Source organism: Zonotrichia albicollis, chromosome 6 (assembly GCF_047830755.1).
Source record: "Zonotrichia albicollis isolate bZonAlb1 chromosome 6, bZonAlb1.hap1, whole genome shotgun sequence".
Lineage (NCBI taxonomy): Eukaryota > Metazoa > Chordata > Aves > Passeriformes > Passerellidae > Zonotrichia > Zonotrichia albicollis.
In genome coordinates this window covers 7,919,219-7,945,810 of record NC_133824.1, presented here as the reverse complement: position 1 = coordinate 7,945,810, position 26,592 = coordinate 7,919,219, and the positions used below count along the sequence as shown (strand labels likewise).

Below are 26,592 nucleotides of genomic sequence, written 5' to 3'. Positions count from 1 at the left end.
AAACTAAACAAACCTGGGGGCTTTAACAACCACAAGTTTGTGGGGCTCTAGTTCTGTCCCTGACAGCAAGAGATTGCTCCACATCACTGATGTAAAGAGATACTGAAATAATGTTTATTTAATTACACAGCCTCAGTAGGTAAGCATTTTTTGGCTGAGGTAATTTATGCAGAGTGGAATCCCAGTCCCCTATTAATGCAGGTGCTGGTCTCTGTTCCTATGGTTACAGTTGCAAAGAACAGCCCTCTGCTTTTAAGTTGTTTGTAAATATATAAAACTGTCATCTTGGGAACAGAAATTTCCAGAGCTTGGTACCTTTCCTGAGGTAATACTTTCCTTTAAGAACTGTTTTAAAAGCAAGGTAGAGAAAGACAATTCTGCTGTTTGGACAGGGATGGAGGAAAGCAGGATTTTCTTACTAGGTGAGAAAGCTTGTGCAGAGCCCTGGTGCAGACAACAAGGAGGGTGTAATAGGATGCTTGCTCATTTGCTGAACACTCAGTATGTCTCCTTTTCCCAGAAGTATTTCTCAATCATAATCCTCTGACCTCACTCTTGCTTTCTGTTATTCCCATCCATACCAAATTAAGGTGCCATAGTCTATCTGAGCTGTTCCCTTCCATCCAAGGGATGGTACAGAAACCTGCTTTGTACACAAATCTGAAAAATGTTGTTCTCAGATTTTGGTAGAAAAGGAATGGTAAAATGTACACATTAACGGAATCAGTGACAAAGTGATGAAAGGCTCAGTGAACTTCTAGCATGGTCATACAGTGTTTTGAGAACTACACTTTTTTTTTTCTCAAAATAATTACTGTCCTTTAATTTAGATTAATAGGCTTCCCTGTCCTATAACTTTTTACAAATCAAATTTTTTTCCAAAAGAAAATCTAATTCTTTTGAAAGCCCTTTTCTGAATGTTGACTTAGATGTCAGTCACTGAATTTCTAGCTCTTGGCTTAGGCAATTTGTGAACAAGAACATCAGTTGAAACATTTTCTCTCTAAACTGAATTTGAGTCGAAAACAGAAAATACAAGGCAACTCAGTACAGGGTTCTATGTGGAAAACTTTTGATGGATAAATATATCTTGATATGCCTCTCCCAGTTTCAGAGGTTGTCTCTGCATTGAATCACAGCAATATATTGTTCTGACATGCTCTTTTGTATAGATACCCTGGCTTCACCTAAATAAAACTATACTTTTATATTGAGTTATATTTCTGGAAAATTAGACAAATTATGGTAAGGCTTGTCTACTGTTACTTTCTTTTCAAATCTAAAGAAGGAATGTGGAATCTAAATGGAATTTTTCATTAGTAAAACCAGACCTTCTATTGCTCTCTTAACAAGGGTTGTATAGGATATTTACAAATGCTGTAACTTTCTAATTTTTAAATTTAATGCACACACATATACATGTACGATGCCTGCTTAGATGTTTATTGAGTAGTTTGTGTGTTTATAATATATAACTTAACATGAAACAGTATGTAGAAGAATTTATTTGAACTCAGACAAGAAGATCAAAAAAGTCTCAGTCAAAAAAGAAGGGAAAAATCAAGAGATGTGAGATGGGTTGCAGAAAAGCTGAGCAGTGGAGGTAGGGGGAAGAGAAGGATGAAGAAGGATCCAAAAGGTGTAAAACTTTACACAGAATGCAAGATAATTGCTGAAGTGTCAACCCACATTTAAACTGTACATTTTTGGAACTTATCATCTGGAGTCCTGCTCTCCCTCAGTAATTCCAGAGGCTTTGAGGAACATCTAAAATTTCATATGCATAGAGAGATCATAGGTTCTATGGCTGAATCTATCAGAAATCTGTCAGCATAGGAGAGCAGGAGCTTTTGATCCTTACCTGTACAATTGAGCTCTCTGATGATTCCGCATGCCAGTTCATGGTAAGTAAAGGAACAAGAATGTAATCTGGGATCTTCAACTCTGCTCTGCTTTGTAGAGAGAGGACTGGAACCCAATGATTTAAGAAAAAGCCTTCCTAAGAAAAATGTTTTGTTAAATGCACTGAAAAGAATTACAAAGCATTTTTGTGCATGTGGCATTTGCAGCTCAGTCCAGAGAAATTGTAAGGGATTCATTCTGGCTGCCAGAGAGATGGGACTCTGATGATGTTTCTTATCATCAAAGCTTCTTTTTGTTTTTCGTCATCAAATGGGAAAACAAAACCCAGCATTTTTTCTTGTCATTTTCTGTTCTGTAATATATTTTGGAAACTCTTTGCATGCTGTTTTCTTGTACCAATATCTGTATACAACACATAGCATGCTATGACTATCATTTATGCACATCTGGAAGTACTTCCATCAATATAGATTTAGTACCAAGTTCAATAATAGAAAATTGCTATTGCTGACAAATGTCCCCTACACTTGACTTCTGTTTTCTAAAAACTTTCCAAGTTTATTGTAAATAAGCTCCAGTGAAAACAAACTGAATGATTATATTCTGGATTCCCTTCAGAGTGGTTTCTGGCATGTAGGAAATAAATTATAGTGTATTCAAAAAACCAGCTGCTTCCATTTGGGTAGAATATGTTATGATTTAATGAAGAAAACCATCTGCTCCTGAGTAAAATCCTAATTAAACAATATATGACTCAAAACAAAATTAGCAATAAAGCAGTTAATATTTTACAAATGTTTCCTGCAATGTATAGCAGCTAGTGTGTTAAAAGCTTCTTTAAATATGTCTGGCTTTCATAATATTTTAATAGACTTAGAGAACATGCTTGCTATGTCTGTGGCTGGTACCACCACATCTCCATGGTAGAATTTAGATTTCACAGCACAAGCTCAAGTATTGTGTTGAAAATGAATATGTCCATCATGCTTTAATTTTTTTAGTTAGTTTGGTTTTTTTCCTGTTTGCTGCTAGCATCACATTCAATGAATTATTCTGCAAAACAGATGCAAAAGCTTCTGAAAACAAAGCTGTGGACAAATGGAACAGCCTGCCTGAACACAATTTCTGTGCCAAAGTCAGATTTGTGAATGGAAACCTCCTCATATAGCTTGTCACACCTGGTTATGCAACTGTGCCAAAGGACACAGAAAGCTGGTTAAAGGGATCTTAGCAGTGGAGTTGAGATCAGTGCAATATATGCACCCCCATTCTCTAAGGAAACAAATGTCATACCTCACACAGCCTAGTAAACTACAGGCAAGCTTAGAGAAATAATAACTGGTCCTGTATGGTTAATATCTTTTAAGGGAAAAGTACTCTTTTTTCTGGTCAAATGTGAAGAATGTGGGCTCAGGGACTTCAGCTGAGGACATGTCCAACCCCAGCTCTATTGCTGTAGTGGAATGAACCTTGACTGGATTTCTGTGCCATGGCTTTACCTCCAGAAGCATGAGACCTGATGGGAAACAATGGAAAAGTGAAGTGGTAGAACAGGCAGGCAACACTCGTGTGCTCTGACTCACTGAGATATGAGAGGTGCTTGTGCATTGTTCAATGAAAACAAAAACCATTGTAAACAGCTACTGTGCATAAGCACTACTCATCCTGTTCATGGCATATTGCCTCCTTCCACATGTATGACCCTATTTTTTTAAGTGCTTTCAAGAACTAGTAAAAGATATAAGGAAAACCAGAAACTACAGCTTGCTTGACATAGATATAAAATTTAATAACCCTGAGAACTCTCTCTGTCTCTTTTTAAGCTGAAGTAACTGTCTGAGTCAAACAAAGATGAAGAAGTTATTATATTATTATATGAGTGAAATTAGGTAGTCTGTTCACAAATCACCTCCCTGCCTTTTTTTACGAAGTGGATATAGCTAGACTAAAATCATGAAACTCACACTTTCCCTGCTGTTCCCCAGTGTCTGTTGAATGGAAAAGAGATTTTTCTTTGAGATTCGGAGCACTCTTGAAGGGTTTTATCTTGCTCTGATCTGTACAGCTTTGACTTGCACCTGGCTATCTGTACATGGTGACCCCACCCTGGGACAGCCTCAGGCTGACACAAACCAGCTGTAGGAGTGGGGCTCCTATCAGCTGCCAGCCAAGACTGGGTGTGATAAAGGATCAGGACACATACCCCACACATCTTTGTTATCAAAAGTATTTCATCTATGACTCAAACCAAAAGTACTTTAAATTTTTTGTTGTTGTTGTTCCATGCTTATCTCCAGAAACTCTCCTGGGCAAAAAATCAGCTTCTTTAGTTTAGTCCCTGAATAAAATATTCCAGCTGTGCTGAACTGGACTACACTGTGGAGGAATGTTTTTCAAGTCAGACATAAAGCTGTTCTCTTTTCCCCTTATACTCTTCAAATTAAACTTCAGAGAACACTGTGGGTTCTCTCATTTCACACCTAGGATATACAGCAGCAGGTCTTTAAGGTAAAATACTCTGAAAGAAAAATGGAATAATTTTCTCTTGAGGATGCTATTCTGCTGTCTCTAGGATGAGCAGTAATTGCAACAAATCTAAAAGTTCCTCAGTAACTCAGCTAGAGTGGCCCCAGTGGATAGACCCCCATCCTCTGTGGTCTGCAAGAATCTGTTCAGCTCTGTGTGGAAATTTTATGCTGCTTTTATTAGGCATTAAACTGCAGTGCAGTTTTGCACAGCAGAGTTAGCCACATCGTGTTTTCCACATAGGTGCTGAAGGGAAGCAGCTGCACATGGGGGAAGCATTTTGAGGGCCAGAGACAAAGTTCTGGTTATGCATGTTGCCTCTTTCCCATTAATGACTTTGTTCTTTTATTGCTTCTACTCAAATGACTTGTTCTGGTGCTGCAGACAACCAAAATTTCTGTAGGAATATTTATTTTTCCTTTTTTCTCATCTTCTTTTTCCTTTAAAGTACTCAGAAATAGCACTGTAGATCAGTAGCTGGATGTAGCCAATACAGCAGCAGTCTTCACTTGTTCAATTTAAAGCCCCTGGCTACACCAAAGCTAATCTTAATAACCTTAGCCTTGAGATCATCTAATTCTACCCCCTGCCATGGACAGGGACAGCTTCCACTAGACCAGGTTGCTCCAAGCCCCATCCAACCTGGCCCTGAACACTTCTAGGAATGGTGCAGCCCCAGCTTCCCTGGTCAGACACTGGAAAAGTGTCTCAGCACCCTCACAGAAATGAGTTTCCTCCTATGTGAGCTCAACCTGACCCTTTACTGGAAGCCATTGGACTTGTTCTGACACATCCATGTCTCTATCAGGCTCCCAGACCTCGATGCAGCCCTCCAGGTGGGGTCTCCTTCAGATGCAGTGCAGGATATGACTGATTTTTTTGGGGTGAAGGGGAAGGTTGTTGGGTCACATTGAGCTTTTCAGCCAGCATCCCTTCCTCTCCTGATGTATTAGATACCTGTCAGTCATTGGCAATGCAGAAGGTGTCTCTCTAGGCCTGGCTGTGATTAAATCCACAATAAGGCAGGTTGCAGCTTTTGTCTCAATGCCAGTGAAAATGAAAGGCAAACCTTACAAACCTGTTTGTGTCATATGGGTATGACAAGGACGTACCTGCCATGAGTTTGCAGATGATTTTTGACACATTCTTACAGATATGTTTATCTAGGAAAACATAAAAGCAAAATGTAGATAGCTATGTTTATCCTGCTCTTGCAGCTGTAGTTTCTGACATTTTTCCATGACATTCCTAAGCACCTCTACTCCTGTCCTTGGAGATCTCAACATCTACTTGCTTGTATTGTCTTCATTACTGATTTTAGCACAGTCTTGGCACCTCTGGATAAACTCCTTTGTAATAATTGCCCCATGTTAATAGTTATAGAGAAATTGAGTGTGTTTCAGATATCATTTCACATATCACTTTGCAGTATGTGGCTGCCTTTTTCTTTTTAGATTTTTGACTTTGTCATGAGAACAGTGTCTGTCTGCCCTCCTGTCACAAAGGTCTGACTCCGAGCAGCTGACTGTCACTCAGTTTGTTCTCCTGTCTGAAAACAGAGGGGTTCTAAGGTGAGTTTTTTTTCAGTACCCAAGGTATTTTTATATGAAGGGGTTCAGATACATCCACAGTAGAATGGCAGATGTATGGGGACACCTGATTTGAACAGACAGGGACCTTTTTTCAGCCTCAGTGAGTAGGCCAATGCCCAACAAGCCATCAGGGCATCCTCCTTGACAGGAAGCACCACTGGAGCTTCAGAGGCTGCCCAGGGTTGCACCTGCTTCCTTCCAGCGCCTGAAAACACTGCCAGGAAGGATCTGCTGCTCTCCACCAGTTCCCAGGGCATTTGTCCTCAGGTCCAGCTTGAATCTGGACAGGAACCTCATGAATGCCTTCATCCTGGCTCTTTCTTCTCAGGAGAGGTGCTGGGACCATACCTGTAGGCCAGGCCACTGCCTGCTGTGTTCTGCTGAGCCCAATTAGAGCTCAGCTTGGGCAGCTGGTGCTGGGGCTGGTTCCAGGGGGAATGGTGTGAGGATTCAGGGTGGGTGCTGATATAGTATGGGAGCCAAACCTCAGGCACGGGAGGAGAAGTGGCTTTGCTAACAAGGGCATAAGGTGCTGGCACAAGTGGTGGGAACTTGGGGCAGCAGTCAGGGCCACCTGCGAAACGCATTATGAGAATTTTAAACTGGATGCTTTAAGATTTTCTTCTCCTCCTGTCATTCCCCCTAATAACATTTCACTGAGAGTGTGCTCTGCTTTCAGTGGGACTACTGGCAGGTATTGCTTCAGGCAAAACTTAACCCCCAGTTGAGTTTTTGCATCACGAATTCCTGCACTTCATCTTGTACAGATTAGTGATTATTCCAGGTCTTAAATGTGTTGTGGTTTTCTGATATGAAGGTTATTTAAAAATAAGAGGATTTTAAATTGGATCTAGTAGCATTTTTCAGCATGCTTCTTTTGAAGGAGATATCTATATATGTGTATGTCTTCTCTTACTTTCAATTGATGAAAAGATTTTTGAGGTTTGAAATCCAGTCTAACTTTAAGATCCGTTTTTTGCAGTGCAAAATATGAGGACAAATACTGGTCAGTATTACCTGCCTTCTGCTGGACTGTGCTTGATAATTTCTGCCTGATGTCAATAGAAAAAGCTTAAAAATCTTGTAATATTAGTGTCAGTTTGCCTTTGAAAGCAGGCCTGGCTTCAGCAGTAAAGACAGAATGAGTGTGCACATATCACTCCTGACATTTTCTCAGAGGTATTACTGCCTTGCTAGCTCACCTATCAAGCATGGTGAATTGTGTTTCTACCCATTGATTACTAGCTTTCCTTTTTTTACTGAAAGCATTGCTAGCTATTACCTGACATGATGTAAAATCAGTTGAATACTTTGGCAGGTACATTGTGTTAAGAAACTGTAATTTTAAAATGTCCTTACAGGGATTTTATTTATGTCAGTTTGCTTTTATCTTATCCTTGTACTGGCAATATCTGTATTTTAGTATGTATGTATGCATCAGTGTGTCTACACTAACCTTCTTCCATACTGTTATGATATGCTATTTTGAACAGAGCATTCACAAATTATATTGGAAAGGGTTGATTGAGAGAGTGATTTTATTTATCATAGTCACAAATCTTTAAAATCCACAGGGAAGGCTTCTCAGCCAATGACGTTATAATTTTTAATGCCTTTCCTGACCAAGTTTTGGAAATCACACCTTGTCCCTGAATACCCTGAGGATTACGTATCCCCTTGTCAAAAACAGCAAGGTTATTATTCACTCATATAGTGCCATAATGTTCGGGGGCTGTAATCATCTTGTAGTGATCCATGTTATTAGATTTCAGTGGTCTGACAACGATTTATCAAATGCCACTTACTATATCAAGAAGGGCAAGCAAATAAACCTGTCGTGTCCTGTCAGCCTCAGCACCAGCACACACGCTGCTTCCCTGAGCACCTGAGGCGTGAAATCCACCAGGGCTATTTCTGATACATCTCACTTTTAAATAAAAACAGGTATTTCTGGACAAAGTAATTCGTGTGCCCGTTCATCCGTGCATGAGACCCAGTTCATGAGGGACACCTGTGCAGCCAGGCCAGAAATGCCCTTCTTCTGGGGCACAGCTGGGGCGCGGTGCCCGGTGAGGGCCGCGGATCGGGCACAGGCCAGCCCGCTCCATCGGGGCTCGGCTGGGCAGAGGGGAGCGGAGCAGCCAAGGGCCGGCTGCGGGGAGTGCCGGGGAGGGGGTACAGGGCAGCCTGGACAGCGGGAGCGGAGCAGCCAAGGGCCGGCTGCGGGGAGTGCCGGGGAGGGGGTACAGGGCAGCCTGGACAGCGGGAGCGGAGCGGCCAAGGGCCGGCTGCCCTCTCTTGGCCGCCTTCACAACAGCAGCCACAGCCCGCGCTGGAAAGAGCGCCTGGCACCGAAGCAACGTGACCGCTCCAGAGGCTTCGCCTCGTGTGTCCGAGTTTATAGCTATGTTTATTTCAGTGCAGGCCCGGGAAACGAAGGTGCTAGGTAAACCCACAGTGTCTCTCCAGCTTGGGCGAACAAGTGACTGCTCGGTCTCTGCTGGACTATGCCAACAACAGGGACAAGGAGCCCTGGCACCGCTCCTTGGGCACTGATAGCAGCTACAAATGAGAGAGTCAGGGCTCCTTGGCCTGATCCCACACGGACTTTCCTCCTTGGCTCCCGTCATTTGTCACAGCAGCCTTTTGCCGTGGAATTTACATTTTGATGGAACACTGCAGCTATCATTATTTCAGTGGGATTGCCTTTGAGTGGCAGCTGTGGAGTTAAGGCACACATGTGCCTGCATGATAATACTAGAACTTTAGTGAGGCTTAGTGGGGAATGCCATCCAATTTCTAAGGTTATTCACTTTACAAGCCATCAAACCTACCTGTTCATGAAGTATGGTAGATCAATCTTCTAGAAAAGCTTGTTCAGACAATAAATAGTGGTTTCTCTGTGTGTAAAATAGAACCAGGAGTTGGACTTGGATGATCCATGTGAGTCCCTTCCAACTCAAAATATTCTGTGATTCTGAAAATGTATTGTCGTTGAAACAGTATTTACCATATGAATAAAAATAGTATGGTTAAGTAGAAAAAAACCATTTGATCAACCTTTTAACAGTCAGATAAGAATGCGTGTAAAGTAAAAAACTGAGAGTTTACTGAAAGAGACTTCATCTATATAGAGACCTTGTCATCGTACTAAAAGAGAGCATTCTACACCGGCTCTAAATTATATTTAAGTGCTTGATAGAAAAATATAATAATAATCTTTTACTTATGCTGAAGAGCAAGCAAGCTGTTTGTAATGGAGCTCAGGTGGTTTATCCCTGATGAGGATCTAGCCCCATGGAATATAGCAAATGTGGGTCTATGCACTGAAATTGCATCCTGCTGCTGTTCCAGTCAAGTTGTGGGTGTAAGACAAGATTGTTAAGTAGCAAACACCATGCCAGGAGTTGAATGTATGTGCTCTATTTCCAGCTCTCTTGCTATGTAACTTTAAACATCTCACTAAACCTCGTAACTCGTGGAATTGTTATCTGAACATTGATAACTGTCACAGGCATGTCTATGCATCTGTGAATAAGCTGCCACTTATAAAGCCCCCTTAAATGCCTAGTGGAAAGACACTCTTTGAAGGCCTGTTACTGTTTTGTTATGTGACATTGATATAGACAGAGCAGCTCCATTACAAGACAGCCCTTGCTGCTGGGACAATTCTGGCATTGGCATGGGTACATCCCATGTTAAATCTTTCTATTTGATGCTCATAGTTTGGAATAGAGGTAAGCACTTTGTGTCTTTTGAAAAGCTGTGTGAATTTCCTTAAAATCACAGAGCAGAATGATTCAGAACAAGCTTCAAGGCCAACAGAATGCATATGGATGTAGAGAGGGGAAAGACGGGCCCACAGTGATAAAAGAGAAGTGCACAGATGAAATATCTGAAGCATCCACTGAAGAGTAGACAGCCATGAATCAGAATCAGCTGCAATGTGCCACTTTTAATGTGAGAACTCTTGATATCCTTTGAGCTGCAACAGGCATTTAGATCTTGTTGCAACCAATTTTTGTTCCTCCTAATTAAAACCAGAATGCATTCAATAGTCTAATGCAAAATGCTCATATAAATTACATGCATTCTTCTACTTGAGTTGACAAGTCAAAACAACCCCACAGGAGAAGGGACTGCAATATGCTCTGACAGCCTATGCACAGTGCTCATTGATAAGACAAGCATTTCCTGAGATGCATAATAAAAAACTGATCTTAAAAACCTTAATAGGCAGGACAGAGTGTGCAGGCTGCCCGCTCGAGCTACCTATTCATCTTGTATGGAGCTTATAAACAGTGGGTGACATGGTGCTATATTTTCATGTGGTTTTATTATTAGTTAACAAAGCCAGGAACAATATTTGAATAGCAATTCTATGTTTGGAAAGGTAGGCACTTTTAAGGCACATAGAGCTGACATGCCCCAAGGCTACACCTCATTAGTTTGCTTGTGTTACCTAGCTATATATCTCTGGGAATGGAGTAGGTGCTTTACATACAAATAAAAGATGTGGGCGGAGGAGGAGACAGGGCTGAATTATTCACTTTTCTGCCCTGCAGCTTGTGTAATCATGCATGCTATGGCAAAGTGAATGTAAAATACCCTAAGCAAGGTTTGAAGCTGGTGTAAGTTAGTACAGGCCTGTGGAAGATGACAAATACCATGGGCAGTTTCTGTGAAGGCTTAGACCTGCATTGTATTCACTGCTGTGAGTGACTGTAAGGAATCAGGTCTGAGGTCCCAGGCCTTGTTTATACCTACTAAACAAGCATAGGAAATCAGGGGGAATGATCTGAAAGCAAAGTACTGTTTTGAGTTATACAGATTTCTAGACATGTGAGCAGGTGACTTAGGCAGATAGAAGTCAGCTGGCTGCTCTTGAAGAGTAGGAAAAATAGGTGTCAGAGAAGAATTCCTGTTCCAAGCCAACAATTGACTCTTTTTTTTTTTGATATTTCCTAAGTAATGTAGATTGGGAATAGAACTCTTAGTCAATGTGACAGTGGCATGGGTTAGTACACAAAACAAATGCCAGGAAAATGCAAAAAAAACCCAAATGTGGTTTCTGAGTTAATTAATTGCTCAGCACTGGTAAAGCAATGTAACCATTTATTAAAATAGACAAGGTTTTGTGTGCAAGTCACAGCTGAATTGCCTGCTAATTAAGAAAGAGCTAATACTCATTTAGATAATAGTCTTGTCAATAATTGTGGACAAAAGGAAGAAAAATTTTATTAACTGGAAAAAAAATGGAATTGATGACTTCTGGATATTGAAATCTGAAAAGAAATTAATGAGCTTTAGAGAAATTGATACTAAATGGCACCAGACACTTCCTGTTGAGTGACTATGTTCTGTTAGACACCTGCCAGGACACTTTTCTCTCATCACTCATTATGATTGGCTAGGGTTTTATTGTGTATTTGATAATGTACTTGGGGGAATATTTAAGTGTACTGTGTGGGAGTAAAGAGCATGGGAATAAAACTTTGATTGTAGTAATTTCTTTGTTTACCTACTGATAGAAATTCTGAAATTCATAATGTATATAAAGATGCATTTTTGAAAAAATCTATAGACATTTTATTTCCAAAACTCATTGGAGGGATGGTCCAGGCCACAGATGAGTGTTTGGGCTACATCCACAAAAGGTCTTGGGTCTCACAGGATATACCTGGCAAAGTGAAGGGCTTGCAGAGTGTGATTCATAGTGGCTTTCCTGGGAAGGCACAACAATCCAAAATGAAATACACTAAGAGGAACTCCCAGTAGTAACAGTAAGTGCAGGGACTTTCTGAAAGCTGTCCTTTCAGTGCTGATGGCACCATCCTAGTATGTGTCATAGACTGATGAGCCAGGACATTGCTTTGTTCTTTCAAAAAATCTTGGCTCTTTCCATTTACATGACTAAGAGTGCTGTCCCTGTCATGACCACCTTAAGGGATTATTTATAGGTTGTGACTGGTCTGGAAATCAGCCTTCCAAAATTTTATTTTTCAGATTTATGTCTTGCAGGCCAACTACCTGGGCTTTGTAAGAAGTAGATCTGTGTTCTTCAGGTCAAACAGGCAAATTGCACAACGTGAGCCAGATGTCACCTTGATTGCAGGCATCAAACAGAAAACTTCATAGTTCTTTTTTGACATACTCCTGCCATCTTCTCTGGCAAAGATTTCACTTTCCTCTACACCAGACAAGTTTGTATGCTTTTCCATAGACCCTAGGGCTAAGCCTTGGCCTATCTAATCTTAGAGATCTCTAGTGTAAACTTCAGCTTCTGAGTGAATAATTGAGATTTCCTTTACAGACAGCAAGGAACAGGACTATCATGAACAAAGTCTTATTGTATTGTAAAGCAGATGTGCAAAATAGGCTGGATGAGTCCTGCCTGTAAATACTTGTTTCTTTCCTCTAGAGATCTTCAGGTAACTAGCTGAAGATACACTTCTAGAGAGAAGCATGCATATCAGTGACATCCATATAAGATAAATCCCTCTCTAGATTTCAAGGTCTCCCACATCTAAAAGTCATTGAAGGAGGTAATAGAGGGTGAGAAATAGACACTGCTTCCTGTCTCCTTCTGCTTCTCTGTCTCAGGCTTCTTTAAAATTTACAGAAATTATACTCAACTATCATCGGTTGTCCTATGGAGATAACCAGAAAATGAGTTATGTTTTGTTATTGACCTTTTTGTAAGGCTCAGTCTGGAAGACTGCATGTCTTCTATTTTGCTTTTCTAAAAGGGCTCAATGAAGAGAATTAATAATTCTAAGTCAGTTGGAGTTAGATCAACTTTTTGGGAAGATTTTTATGTGTTTTTCCTCGTCCCCTTTTCTGAACTTCATTCTCATGTTGTTTGTGTTGGAACCAGATTCCCCCTTGTAAATTCTGAGCATAGTATAATCACAGAGAAACTGATATTCACGTAATTCTTTATTTTTTTGCTTCTCCACATCCACTGTTCATCTGCATTCTGAATGTTCTGGGTTTGGGGACTTGTTCGTTGGACCTAGTGAACTCACAGTTAATTGACCTTGACGTTGATCAGTGAGATGTGACCAGTTAATTTGACTCTAAAGCATATTTGAGCTGGCAGTTTTATTTTCCAGCATTCTTAATGGAAAAATGCAATGATACGTTGCAAGATGCTGGATGTCTTGGAAACCCATAACATTTACAAAATAAACATCAAATATAAAGAAATAAACTAGTTGATAAGTTGTGTCAAAGAGAAAACTTTGAGGTGATCAAGCTTCACTTCAAATGCTGGAAGATGCTGACTGTACCATCAAAAAATTACAAATGTGTGTGCTGATAGAGGGATTTCAGCCCTGCATGCCTATTGCTGCATAGCTTTAGGCTGCTTTTCTTCAGGTCTAGGCCAATTTTCAAGAAACAGAAACTGTTCTGTATCCAGGTAGTTCTGCCAAAAACTCCTCAAACAAAACCAAAATAACTCGTGTGCCTAATTCAATCTCTGCAAGCTGGACTTTTTGGAAAATGAATATGTACAGCACAGTTTTAATTTTCAAGTCCTTTCTGATGAAAATCCATGTCATCACCAGTCAACCATCTCCATGTAACAAAATACATTATTATGGAGATGTCATAGATAGCAATCTATAGATACATCATGGATAGCCTGGTGGTGGGAAGTCATTATTTGTCAAGCTCATTCTAATAAACACTCATTTACTTGGGTTTTGTTTGTGGTGCTCAAGCTGAGAAATGCAATTTAGTGGGATTGTTTATTTTGCAACTTAATGCTAAATCAGGAGGGAGAGGCCTTTCTTGGCAAGGATTTCAAACACTTCTGAATCCAGAGATTAAGTCTGCTTGTCTCTGACTGTACTTAATGATTTTTGATTACTAGTGCTGATAACTATAAGGGCTTTACTAATGGCCATAGAGTGAGGATAAAGGTGATAATTTGCTCAAGGTGCTTAACACTGGCATCTTGAAAAGAGAATTCCTTGGAATTAATTCAGCCATATACTCATGTCAGGGCCATCTATTGCTATTTACTATAATTTCAAAACCCCACCTCTTTAAATCACAGAATCATCAGTGTTGAAAGAGGCCTTCAAAACTATCTTGCCCAACTGTTGACCCAGCACCGCTGTAACCACCCCTAAACAATATCCCCAAGTACCACATCCAGATGCCTCTTTGAAAACTTCCAGAGACAGTGACTCCACCACCTCCTTAGGCAACTAATTTCAGTGCCTAAGCCTTCTCAGTGGAAAAAAAATAAAATCTGCTATCTAATCTGAATCTCACCTAAGCACAATTTAAGTCTACTTCTTCTTGTCCCTTCACTTCATATGCGTTAGGAGAGTCTGACCCCCACCTTGCTACAGTGTCTTTTCGGGTGACTGTAGAGAGAATATAAAGTCCCCTGAGCCTCCTCTTCTCCTGGCTAAACAACCCCAGCTCCCTCAGCTGCTCCTCACAAGTCTTGTGTTCTGGACCCTTCCCCAGCTCTGTTGCCCTCAATGCTCCAGCCCCTCAATGTCTTGTCCTGAGGGCCCCAGAGCTGAACACAGGATTCAAGGTGTGGCCTCACCAGTGCTGACAATCATGGGGACAATCTGTGCCCTAGTCCTGCTGGCCACACCATGGCTGGCACAGGCCAGGATGGCATTGGCCTTCTTGGCCCCCTGGGCACAGCTGGCTAGTGTTCAGCTGCTGTCAGAGGGCACCCCCAGCTCCTTTTCCAACAGAAAACGTACCAGCCATTCTGCCCCCTGTAAGGCTGTAAGGGGATGTTGTTACCAAATATTTTAATAAGTGTTTTCTTAAACAGCATAGAGAATCTGTGGCAACCTGTTGTTCATATTTATATAAAGACATCCAAGACATCACTAGGAGGAATGTATTATCCATAGATGGGAAGAATTGAATTGATAATGATATTTTGTCTATTGTAAAGATTATCAGGCATAGATTTACTAAGACTATGGGGACACAGTTCAAGCTCATGAATTGTCCATTAGACTGGAAATCCTAACCTTCAGATGTATTTTGTTTTCCTATGTTTGACCATATTTATGTTAAGTGTGGAAGCTCTTTCAATCTTGTTAGCTATTTTTATAGAGTGCATGCAATAAAGTCTAGTAAAATTAATGACCCCCTAAAGTCTCTGACCAAACATTCTGAAATTTTCTTTGATTTAGGGACATGAACAAGCATCAAACTTAAAACAAACTTCAGTGCAATTCTCTCACAGTTTGTTCAGTGTGAGAGCAAAACTTTACTAAGTGCTTGAAATTCACTTGGTCTCTGTCTCAACTTTTGTCTCTTATCAGGTTCATCAAAGCTTTCAGAAGGTACAGAAGCTTTTTGATGAAAAGCAGATTAGGACTGCAGGATGATACTGAATTTTGATTTTTTTTTGCAATCCTGAAGTTTTTTTAAAACAAAGTGCAGTGGCTTTTAACACCAGAAAAAAGAAAAAAGTGTGATTGTAGACAGTTTAAAGTAGAGCATCCAGAGAGGAAAAAGTATATTTCTTTTCATTCCCCCAAGCTCTTAAAAGCATCTGGTAGCTGATGAACCTTTCATTCTAGTGGGGAAGTAGAAGTTCAGCATTAAACTGGAAATGTCATGCAAGTGTCAAATTTGTTCTCTTTTGAGGTGTCCCACAGCTTTTACCTACAGTCTGGCCTAGCCCTTTGCATGAGATAGTGATGGCTCTGAATTGATGTTTTTATTTTTGTAATCAAGAAACTTTCCCTCCCTTTCACTGTGAATTTAAAAATAAAGACAAAAAAATACTAGCCAAGCAGTTCTCTCTGCTCCTAAATCACCTTGATGTTTGTTGTTCTAAACAGGCTTATTTTCCAGCTTTACCTCACTGTTTGTAGGCTGGTAAAGTGATGAAGGATGTTTAAAAGAATAACTTCTGCAGAGTGAGACTGAAGGAGAAAACACTGAAAATTTCTTTTAGGCTGTTTAGGCCTCTTGGATTACTGATCTTCTTTCTTTTCAGTACAGGTATGTGGGCAGCTCTTTCTTAGAGGCCATTTGATAGCAGTTTAGGGATGTCTCTGCCAGGGACACCTCACTTCATTTTCACTTTTGTCCTAGCAGCTTCACCATCCCCCTGCATCCTACTGCAGCTCAAATCTCCATGCAGACTCCCCATAACTGCCTGTCTCTCACCTTTAGCCCTTCAGGTTCTGTCTGTTCAACAAAGCTCCTCCAAGCTATTTCACTCCTGGCTCTTCCTCTTATATCTTCTTGTTGTCCAAATCTCTAGACAGTGAATCACAGAGTCCTAAAGGGGAAGTGAAATGCAAAAATAGGATGCCAGGTTAGTTGATGCTTTTGAGAATGGCTCCATCCCCATCAGAGACTGTTTTTGTGCAGTCTCACCATGGAAAATAGGCAGGAGTTGGGTGCTTCATGTCAGTCCAGTACATTTGATCCAGGTCTGAAACCAGAACTTGGCTGGCACTCAACCTCTTCTCTGCCCTCCTCTTCCTCTTGCTGCCAAATGTAGTGCTTCTCTTTCTTGAAAGCTACTGATCATCCTCCTTCGGTCTGATGGCCTTCAGGAAAACTCTGAATTTCATGCATGTGGTGTGAAAAAATCCTTCATTTCTCTTCACTTTCTGCACTGACTGCAGAAGAGCAACAAAAGAACTGCACTCCTTTTTTTCAAACAAGACACCTAACCTTACACACATCTTTTATAGAATGATGCCCAAGGCATAATAAACAGGCTGAAATTATAAATCCATTGCTGTCACAGAGCTTACAAGTTCTTAGTTGACTTGCCTGTGCATAGCTGGTTGTTTTCTTTCTGCATAGCAGCATGTAATTAAAATATTCATATGCAGATTGCAGCCCATTTAGGGTTGAATGCTGCTAGATGCTGAGCAAAATTTGAATAGTGCTGAGAGATTTCAGCTGCCAAGGAAGAGAGAGGACGCTCAAAGTAGTCTGAGTTGGCCAGCATCTGGCAGACTGCCTTAACATTGATTTGTTCTTATGTTAGGATAAAACTGGCAAGGAACAGGAAAGCAGTTTAGGGCTCAATTAACAAACAGCCTTTGAAAAATGTATTTCACTTTCTGCCTTAGGCTTTGCCTTAGGGCTAGCCCTGTTCACAGAGCTAAGACTAAAAGAGAAAAACTGCTTATATACATAATATCCTGTAAACAGTTATCCCCTTCTATAATAAGGGTAATTCAAAACATCTCAATGTCACAGACACCCTGTACAGGAATCAATCAGGCTGGTTATTAGGTCAAATTATTCAGTAGAATAGCTATGATTGATTTGGAAAAGGTTTGTTTGTTTGTTTGTTTGTTTGTTTTAATTTTTCATGGTGTTTGAACTGGGAAAAAAATAGTATGTTTTGAATTTGGGCATAAAGTAGGCTGGGCTGAGGAAGTTATATGGCACAAAGAGGCTCCTGCTTTGTCCTGGTCATGGAGAATATTGTGGTGGAAAAAGTAGAGTTGGGATGATGCTGTTGGGACATATTACATTAGATAAATATATTAATTACTGCAGTGGCCACTTCTTTCCTGTTGCACTTCACAAAGGTGCAGAGCGTCTATGCTATAACCGGGGGTAGTTTTGATTAAGTCACTTGTGTGTTCTTACAAAGGCTTCTATTATGGCAAAGAAGAATGGTTTTTTGGAGAAGTGTTTTTGGAGAAGCAGTGGAAGTCATCTCCGCAGAATGGCTGTGACTGGGGTCATGGTACTGTGATCCTCCTTCTAGGAGCTACTACCTGGAGAGAGGATGTCCCACTGCTGCTCTTCCTAGCTGCAAATCATCCAGGGGATTTGAAATTCTTCAATGCATTGCAGTCCTTTTACTCCTTTAATGGGGTCAACAGCCATACCATCGTAGGCTGAAGTTTTTGAGGTTTTGCAGAGGTCTTTGTGCAGAAGTTAAAAACTAAATCAATAAAATGGCAAGACAAATATCCATCTACTCTTTCTCATTAAGTTTATTTTTGATTATCTGACTTTATGAGACCTTTTTGCCTCTCCTTCCATTCAAGGCAAATTAAGGTGGTATCGAGAGAAAATAATGCCTTCTAGAGCAAAGCTGTTAGTCTAAATTCTGTTTGTCTATAGTTTCTCTAAATTACTATGGCAGTACTGATAAAGAAACTACTGTTTTTATCTACATTATGTAAATTCAGCTTTACAATGGTGGTTTAATTTTATTTTTTGAAGGCATCTGATGTGAAAAATACCAGAGTATTTAAAATTTCCCCTTGAAAAGGCATTCAGATTTTAAATAGCAGTCACTATTAAATATTACACTTGGTTAAAGATGGATAGTAGATTTTCATCTTTGCTGAGACTGGATTTTTTCCTGCAGTCCAGAATACTTGAGTGCTTTGTCTTCTGTGAGAATGAAGTCCTTTTTTTCTTACTATGATATATTTTAATGTGGCACCTGCTGCTGTTCTTGGAAGTCTTGGAAGACTTATTCACAATCTAGTTTTAAACACAGATCAAATAACAGGGGTATTGTCTGATTTTTTTTCTTCTCAGATCTGTTTCATTGTTTACCCCTATCATTTCATAGCTTAAGATGACAGGGCATTAAATTGTCTATCATTTTTTTGTGTGTTACCTGGTAGACCTGAATTCAAGTGAAATACCTCAGTATTATATTCATCACAATTAGCCATTCATGTTGCATCAGCAGGAGCAAGACTTCTGAACAACTTTCAAACACTCTTATTTCTTGCAACCTTTTCAGTCATAGACTGACTATCTTATATTTTGTTAATCAGGTAGAGATGTTGCATATCTTTATCTGTAATGTCTTTTTCAGCTCTACCTGTACAACTCATTCCTTTCATTTATCTTCCTTTTTTCTACCTTTTCCGCTATTCTGCTATTCTGAATATTCTGCTCTGCATGTCTATTTATCCTGTCTCAAAGAAATAGTTCACAACTTTTTGTGGCATATTCCACAGAGTCCCGGCTGATAGTTTGTGTTTGGCATAAATGAGTGGACCTTGTGCAATTGGAAAAAAATTCCCAACTGGGTTTGGGTGGAGTTGCTTGTGGCATAGATAAGGACCAAACTGGTTTGTCAAGTGTGTAAAGTCTCCAAAATTCAGTGTAGGATAAGGAAAGGAGTGGATAAAAATCGAGATCTTCTTAGTATTTTGAAAAAATTCCAGCTAGTTATTTGGTACCTTGATATTTCCAAATACTGTCTCATTTATAAACCAGAACTGCAAAGATGCTTGCAACTAAGTGAGGTTCATAAAGAAAAGAATCATTACAACATTTCAGCTCCTCAAGAAATGATGTCTGCTGAGTGTGTGTGTGTAAGGATGAATTCACAGTTAGAAAGCACAGTTTGTAATCATAACCTGTGATTCTTTTTCTACCTGTACCCCAAATTGCTTGTAATTCATTTAATTTCTCCCTTATTCAGTGGCTATAGCAATTCGACCTCAAAAATAAAATTATAAAGCATAATTTTGTTTCTCTTGAAAAACAGTGTAGTATTGTTGAGAATCAGTTTACACTAAAAGTACTTTTTTTCCTCTTCTTTTCTATTTCTCCTTCCCATAAAAAAATATTGGCATTCCTGACCCCTATTCCATCTTCCTCATGTTCTAGTCACTTGTCAGTATATAAATTCTTGGGTATGGTAATATTTCATGCACTATTTTCAGCTTCTCTGTAATTCTGTGCTGTCATTTAAGTCCAGTCCTAATGTCAAACTGGTTTTGTTCAGTATGACCAGCACGGTAGCATGTGCTTCCATGTTGAGTCCCACTGCCAGTTCTGGAGGTATCTCTCATTAATCAAGAATCACTTTGTCATAGTGCAGCTAAAGTTGTCACCAAACTTTGTACTTAAAGTTTGAATAATAATGACTCCTCTTTTGTTAAATGGAGTTAACACAGCTGAATAGCTTCCCTGATGGTTTATTATATTAGTCTTTCAGAACATTGACTGATTTGTTTTTATTACCATGAAAGCTTTTGTCTTATGAAAATTACTTGGGACCACAGGTCAATGTTTTTCATGTCACATCTCTATAAAAAGTACATTTCTTTCTTATACTTTGTATTCTCCACTGCAACCTGTATGTCACTTAAATTTATTTGTCATGATACTACCGCCAGGCTGCCATTAAATTGTTAAAGAATATTCAGGAAATGTTGTTGCAGTAACCTTTAGAGGAAGACATATGGAAATGGACTATATCTGTTAATTAACATTTCGAACTGCAAACCTTCCAAAGCATAAGGGCTGGTATGAATCACTACACATGAGCTGAATACTTAGAGGGGTGGTCATGTTTTTCTTGAGACAACAGACCCTTCAAGTTCATATTGCCTGTCTGTCTATTTAAACTGTTAAAGAACAAAAATGAAGTCTAGAGAAAGATCAAAATATGTCTCTCTTCTGTCCATCTACACCAGTATCAAAAAATAAAATGGCCTGTGATTCTTGTCTGTCCCAACAATGTCTAAAAATTGCAGCTCACAGAAGGAAAACAGAGAGCATAAGGGATGTATAAGAAAGAAGAGAACCCATGGGAGAAGCTCCTGAGCTGTTTCAGGTTAAGCTGAACACCTTGGGTTAAGACTTATCTCAAGTCTTGGATGCATCACACTCCCCACTGGAGAAGGCACTGACAGAGATGTTGCTCTTTCTGAGATAACGTGCTTGTGATGCTTCCAGGACATGTTCTGGGAGTAAAAAACTGGACTGCATGCAGATAAGCTGAAGCTGGGGAGGATTGAGCTTTCCTGTTCCAGACACTGTGATCTCTAACAAGATTGCTGTGTTAAGGGATATTTAGATCATTTATTGTTGATACTTCAGGGCTGGTCAGAATTCCTGAAGCTGGAGTTTTAATGCTGATCCCATAGTAATACAAGTACCTGAAGATGACATAATCCAGCAGTGTTGAATAAAGGGGCTCATTGCTTTTCTGCTTGTTAAAGTTTCATCTACACTGATTCCCTGACATGGTTTGGTGTGGGGTTGCATAAATCCCTGTGGCAGCATAAACCAGCACAGGAACATGCTGGATTTTTGAAGGTGGCAGAGACAGGGAGCTGTGTGCACCTAAACAAGTTTGGAGTTACAGTGGGAGCAGTAGTTCCAACAGGCAGCTGCTGACAATATGGAATAGGGATAAAAGCAGAGTGAGGTTGAAGCAGGACATGTGCTTGTAGCCCATGCAAGTATGCGTAGGTGAAAACATACATAGATGAGTGTGGTATGTGTGAAAAGCAAAATGAGACACAGTGAAAGGAAATCCACACGCCAGAGAAGACAGAATTGTTTGCTCTGAAAGGAATGATGTTGTCCATCAAATCTGGCAGGAACCCGCAATTTTGCCAGGTTTGAGCTACCTGATCCCAGTGCATGTAAGCCAAGCGCTGCACAATCTGAGACTAAAATATGAAAGGTGTCAATTGAATACAAGATTTTTCCTGTGGACATTAAGGTAACTGGAGGAAATTGAAAATTTGTGGTGAACTCAGACAAAAGACTGATGGCTAAATCAATTTTCTTGTACTTTCCCAAGCATTAGATTTCATAGAAGGCACTGTGAATTCTGTTAGATACCTGTGGCATGTGAGTATGCTCACAGCAGCTATCCAAGTATTAGCTTGTTTTCATTCTTTTGGGTTATTGCCTGGCAAAAACTGTATAAAACAGGTTGCAGGAACTCTATAATCAAGCTTAAAATATTCAGAGAATGCAGCTGTGGAATTAAATATTTGAAATTAAATACTATTAAAAAAGCAGAAATATAGGATGCCAGTATAATTATTGTTTCCATTGTTCCATTGTTCACTGTTGTCTCACTAGGTGAAATCCAAAACAGAGGCTTTAGGAAGAACTGCAGTGTATCTTTCATGCAGGTTGCTTCTCACTACAGTGTATTTCAGCATCCGGAATTACACTTCTGGAAAGGTTCTTCCTGCTTAATCTGCTGCTTTCATTAGAGTTATTGTTTTTCATTACTGCTTTTAAGTTTAGGGCTAACCAGGAAGTCTCAAAATTTCTTGCTTTTCTGAAAGTAGTTTCTCTATGAAACAAATGTGGATGACCACAGTAAACCCGTAACTTGTTTAAGTATTTGAAGTGTTCACTTGCCTTGGATGAAATAAAACCCAGTGTAACACAGACATAGAAAAAGAGAAATTGCTTTAAGGAATATTCCAATGCAGTTCACTAACCATTAAGTATTGTTCTACTTTTCTGAGCTTAAATCTCTACTGACATGAATCTTTTATATCCTGCAGTGCAAGTTGTACTACTTGGATAACTAATACAGTTAAAGCAATGGTTTCATTAGACCTGAGAAAGTTTGGAATTGGTTGTGATTGTTGAGCAATTGAATCTCCACTTTGTGACAGTGGAAAGTTTTTATGTTAAATAAACAAATATTCTTGAATGTATTCCTGAACTTGATTTTAGCCACCACTGGTTAAAAAAAAAAAAAAGTAATTTGAAATGTGTTTTTGAGACAGCAATTTGAAGGTCTATTTTCTGTGTAGTAGTATATGTTGGTTTCTCTTTTTATCTGTGGCTTTTAATTTGAGTTTATTAGTATGGAAATTAGAATGAATGATGTTAAATAAGATGAGCAAACAGTGACAGAAGAATAAAGGGGAGCTGTGACAGTCACAGAGGCAGTTCTGACAAAACCATGGCCAAATGTTTTCTACATATATATAACACTGTGCAAATTCAGCAACTGTTTATGGAAATGATGTATACTGAAATATGATGTGGTTTACCTGGAGTAGGACAAACCAAAACTGTTGAACATGTTATTTATTTAAAAAACATACTTCAGCCTATCCTAAAATAAATCACATTTTTTCCCAAAATGGATCCTAAAGATATGCATTTATTTTGCTTAGAACTCCAAGTTGATACTTTGATGAACTTCATGAGGTTTCTGCAGTTCTACTTCCTGAGTTTATTATGGTCCCTAGGTATTGGGTTGTGGCCTGGTATCTGTTGTAGCCATCATTCCCCTAAAATGGATGTACGTTAGCCTTGTTTCTACTCATTATGTCCCCCCCTGAGTGCAGTTTCTCCCAGGTGATGAGCAGTCACCTCACAGGGGTGTTGGACACCTCTGTGGGCAGCCAAAGGAGCCCCTAACACTGAGTGTGCAAAAAATATTTTACTGCTGTTGATAAACTGAAGTATTTTTTCTTGGTCAGTTTGTTTGTTATTAATCTCTTCTCTCCCCTCTATCCATAGGGAATGAATACTGTGTACCCAGACAACAGTAAACCTTCAGCTGCAGACCACTGACAGAAATCTGTAGACCATCAGTGTGGGAAACCTCAGCTTTAAGCTCTAAATGATTCAACATTTGTGTAAGTCACACACGTTCTGCTATTATGTAACAAAATAATTTTATATCCATGTTCATTGTGATGCTAAGAGCTTCAGATGGGGTATGAACTGTTTACTCTTGCAAATTGTCTCTCTAATAATTAGGTGATAAAATTGAAAGTGCTTGTGAACTCTAGATATGTCCTTAAAATGTGCAGGAAAAGCTGTGTGCTGTTTGCAGGCTGTTAAAAAAAACCTTGCTACAGTGACACATTTTGTAGTGCTTATGTGGGGTTTTTTTGGGTTGGTTTTTTTTGTATGAAACTTCAACTTAAAACAATATTGCTAAACAACTAAGGCCCTATTATATTGATATTTAAGGCAAGGCTCAGATATTGTTGTTTAATAATGGAAATGGCATGTAGAATGTACAGAGCTGACAAACACTCAGAGAATGGAGTTTTTTCCCCCTAACCAAGTTGAGTATTTCAGGCAAAGACAAATATTGGTATTTAAAATTTTACTTCCTCTGTTCCTCTGTTCTTTTTTACTTTACAATGAGAGACACTATGGAAATGCAAAAATACTACAAAGGGGGACAATTTTGACTAATATAGGTTGAAGTGTTTTATGAATGGAAACTGAAACACAAGCTGTAGAGAAATCACTTAAGTCACTGCTGAGATGCATTCGTCTCTGGTAGTGCATAAAAGTTAATTAACAGTGCAGTGAACTGGAGGCAATTCAGAGAGAAACATTATTAGATGAGATGTACAAAGAAAGTGAAATGTCTTTCAGTTTACTGGCTAAGGATAAATGAATATTTCCCAATGTCTGTAAGTGACCTTGACAGCAAGGAGGGGCAGCCTGGCTGGAGATGTTCCTTGGGGTGCTCCCTCTGTGGGAGTGAGAGGATTAAAGAACAGGTGATCAAGTTGTGATGTGAAAGACACACACACCTTTTCCATCCCAATGTCTGGCAGCTATTGAGGCTGCATCCATATAGCCCCTATATGCAGGAAACATTTTTACTGATTGAGCACACTCATACAGGGTCATCTAATGCAAATTGCAGTTTTCTGTTGTATATATAGCAACTGAAAGTGGAGAACAGCAAAAGCCACTGAGGAGTGGATACTGAATTCCAAACTTGTGTAGATTTCAAGAAACAGCAAAGCCATTGCTTTGTGTATTAAAAGCTAAACTAGAAACTACTGCTTAGAGTATTTTGAGAACTGTCCTGTTCTCACAAGGAGGTGGACTTAAAATCTAAATCAATCTTTTTAGGCTGTACTTCTTGTTATGGAATGATAGAGTTTTCTGGTGCCAGCCCTGGATAGGCTCACAAGGGTTATTAACCTCAAACATCTATTTGCATGGACTTTTCTGGTTTTATTCTGGTTTCTCCTTTGTTGGGACAATTGTACACAGAACACTTGGTGGAAAATAGGTGATTAAATTATGCCTGCTCCTGAAAGCTGAGTTTTCCTGTCCTTAGTTTTCTTACCATTTTCTACACAGATTTGGGATATGGACTTTGTGAACAGCAACAGGTTATTACTGATGTGATCAAGGACATCTAGAATTCAAGAGAAATCTCAGATTTCTCTTGATTGCATGTCTTCTGCTGTCACTTTCTTCTCTCCTAGATTTTTCAGGATTTTCCACTGCTGTAGGTTCTCCATGCATGTTATATGAGTTCCTACATCACTGTCAGAATTATGGGACTTTAAATTTTAGTCCTGTTTCTTCTATTCAAATGGTAAAATGAAATGGATTTATCTGCATCTTTATTCAGGTTAAGAATAATTAATATTCAAAATAATAATTCCATTTCATCCATGATCAGTTAACGACCAGAAGCTCTCTTTTTCTATTGATATCCAGAATGAAGGTTTAAAAGTACTGAATCCTTTTTTGAATATAAAAAAGTTGTAAAGCTGTGAGATTGCTTGAGCTGAACCCTTGCTGTATGCCTCATTGTCTACCCAGGCATTCAAAGAGTTCCCATACAACTTGCTGATGTTTTGATGAGTGACTGAGCTCTGCAGATGAAGGTCCAGGAGAATTCCTGGGAAAGTGAGCTCTGTAGCAACTGGAAGCAAAGTTGTGGGAGCTGGATGTTTTTCTAGACTGTGAGCTGGCAGTCAATTGGCAAAAGTAGACAGAAATATATTCTTGAAAATATTTCTATTCAAATGAGTAAGAGGATAGAGTAAAAATAAAACAAGAGTGAGAGACAGGAAGATAGCATGAAAATAGCAATTTGAGTTATTGTCACAAGGGAGCATTACACATGGCATCACATAATGCATGAGTTAATCATCACAACATTCTTTGGAAACGAAGCAGAAAAGTACAGAACATGACAAGAATTATATCCAAATGCAATAAAATCTTATTTGAAAGTTGTTTACATTTTAAAAAGTAGATCAGTAAATTTAGGGTAGATGAAACTGGTCTCTGAAAATTCCAGGAACTTGGCAGAATTCATCCCTACAGTGAAATTAATTTGAGGCTGATATATTTTCCTTCATGAGGTTGATTGCAGCAGGCTCCCCCTCCCTGGAGACTGAATTCTGTGCAGCATTCCTTAAGGAAGCAATTCTGGCAAACCAGGCTTAGACAGAGTGAGTGAACCTAGGTGTCTTTGCACCTTACACGGCTACTTCATGGCTGTAATTCAGAGAAGGGCTGGCAGAGCACAGTGGCTGCACCGTTACCTGGGCTGCAGTAGTGTGACACATTATCACCAACCTGTGACACCCGAAATAGACCCCCCCACCAATGCTCCCCCCCATGGGACTTCCATCCTGGTGCTAATCTGGAATTAACCAGGAAAGAGACAAAAATGAGAAAAGACAAGATCAATTAAGGAAATTATTTGAGGAAAAAGATCAAGAAAACAACAAAAGCAAACCAATTAAAACAAAAGAAAAGACAGGAAGGTTACATTCCCTCCCTGGGCCAGATTATTCTGGGAACCTCAGCAATGCAGCCCTGACCATAAGGAATACCCTGGTGGAGTGAAGGCATTCCCTGAAACATGACTTTGGTCATGATGCATGATGACATCTTCTAAAAAGCAATTGTGTGATGTGTGCTATCCAGCCTTCCCTGAAAAACTGGGGCCTTCCAGTTGATATGGGTCATGATGTGGTTATGGGACTTAAGTGCTAAGCCTTACATACACCCCTGAAATTAATTTGACTGCTGTGTACCAAAATCTAATTTATTTCCTTATCATCTTTCAACCATTAAATTGCTAGAGCTGAGTTGTGTAAAT

General features: G+C 39.5%; 1 protein-coding gene across 2 annotated transcripts in view; it reads left to right on the top strand.

Moving 5' to 3' along the window:
* The window catches only part of LOC102069867 (protein TUNAR), a 163,114-nt gene that overhangs the window by 73,777 nt on the left and 62,745 nt on the right, over window positions 1–26,592 (top strand). For both annotated transcript variants that reach the window (XM_074542407.1, XM_074542405.1), the window contains exon 3: window positions 23,229–23,347. The gene's annotated coding sequence lies outside the window, so the exon portion shown is untranslated. The remainder of the gene's footprint in view (window positions 1–23,228; window positions 23,348–26,592) is intronic.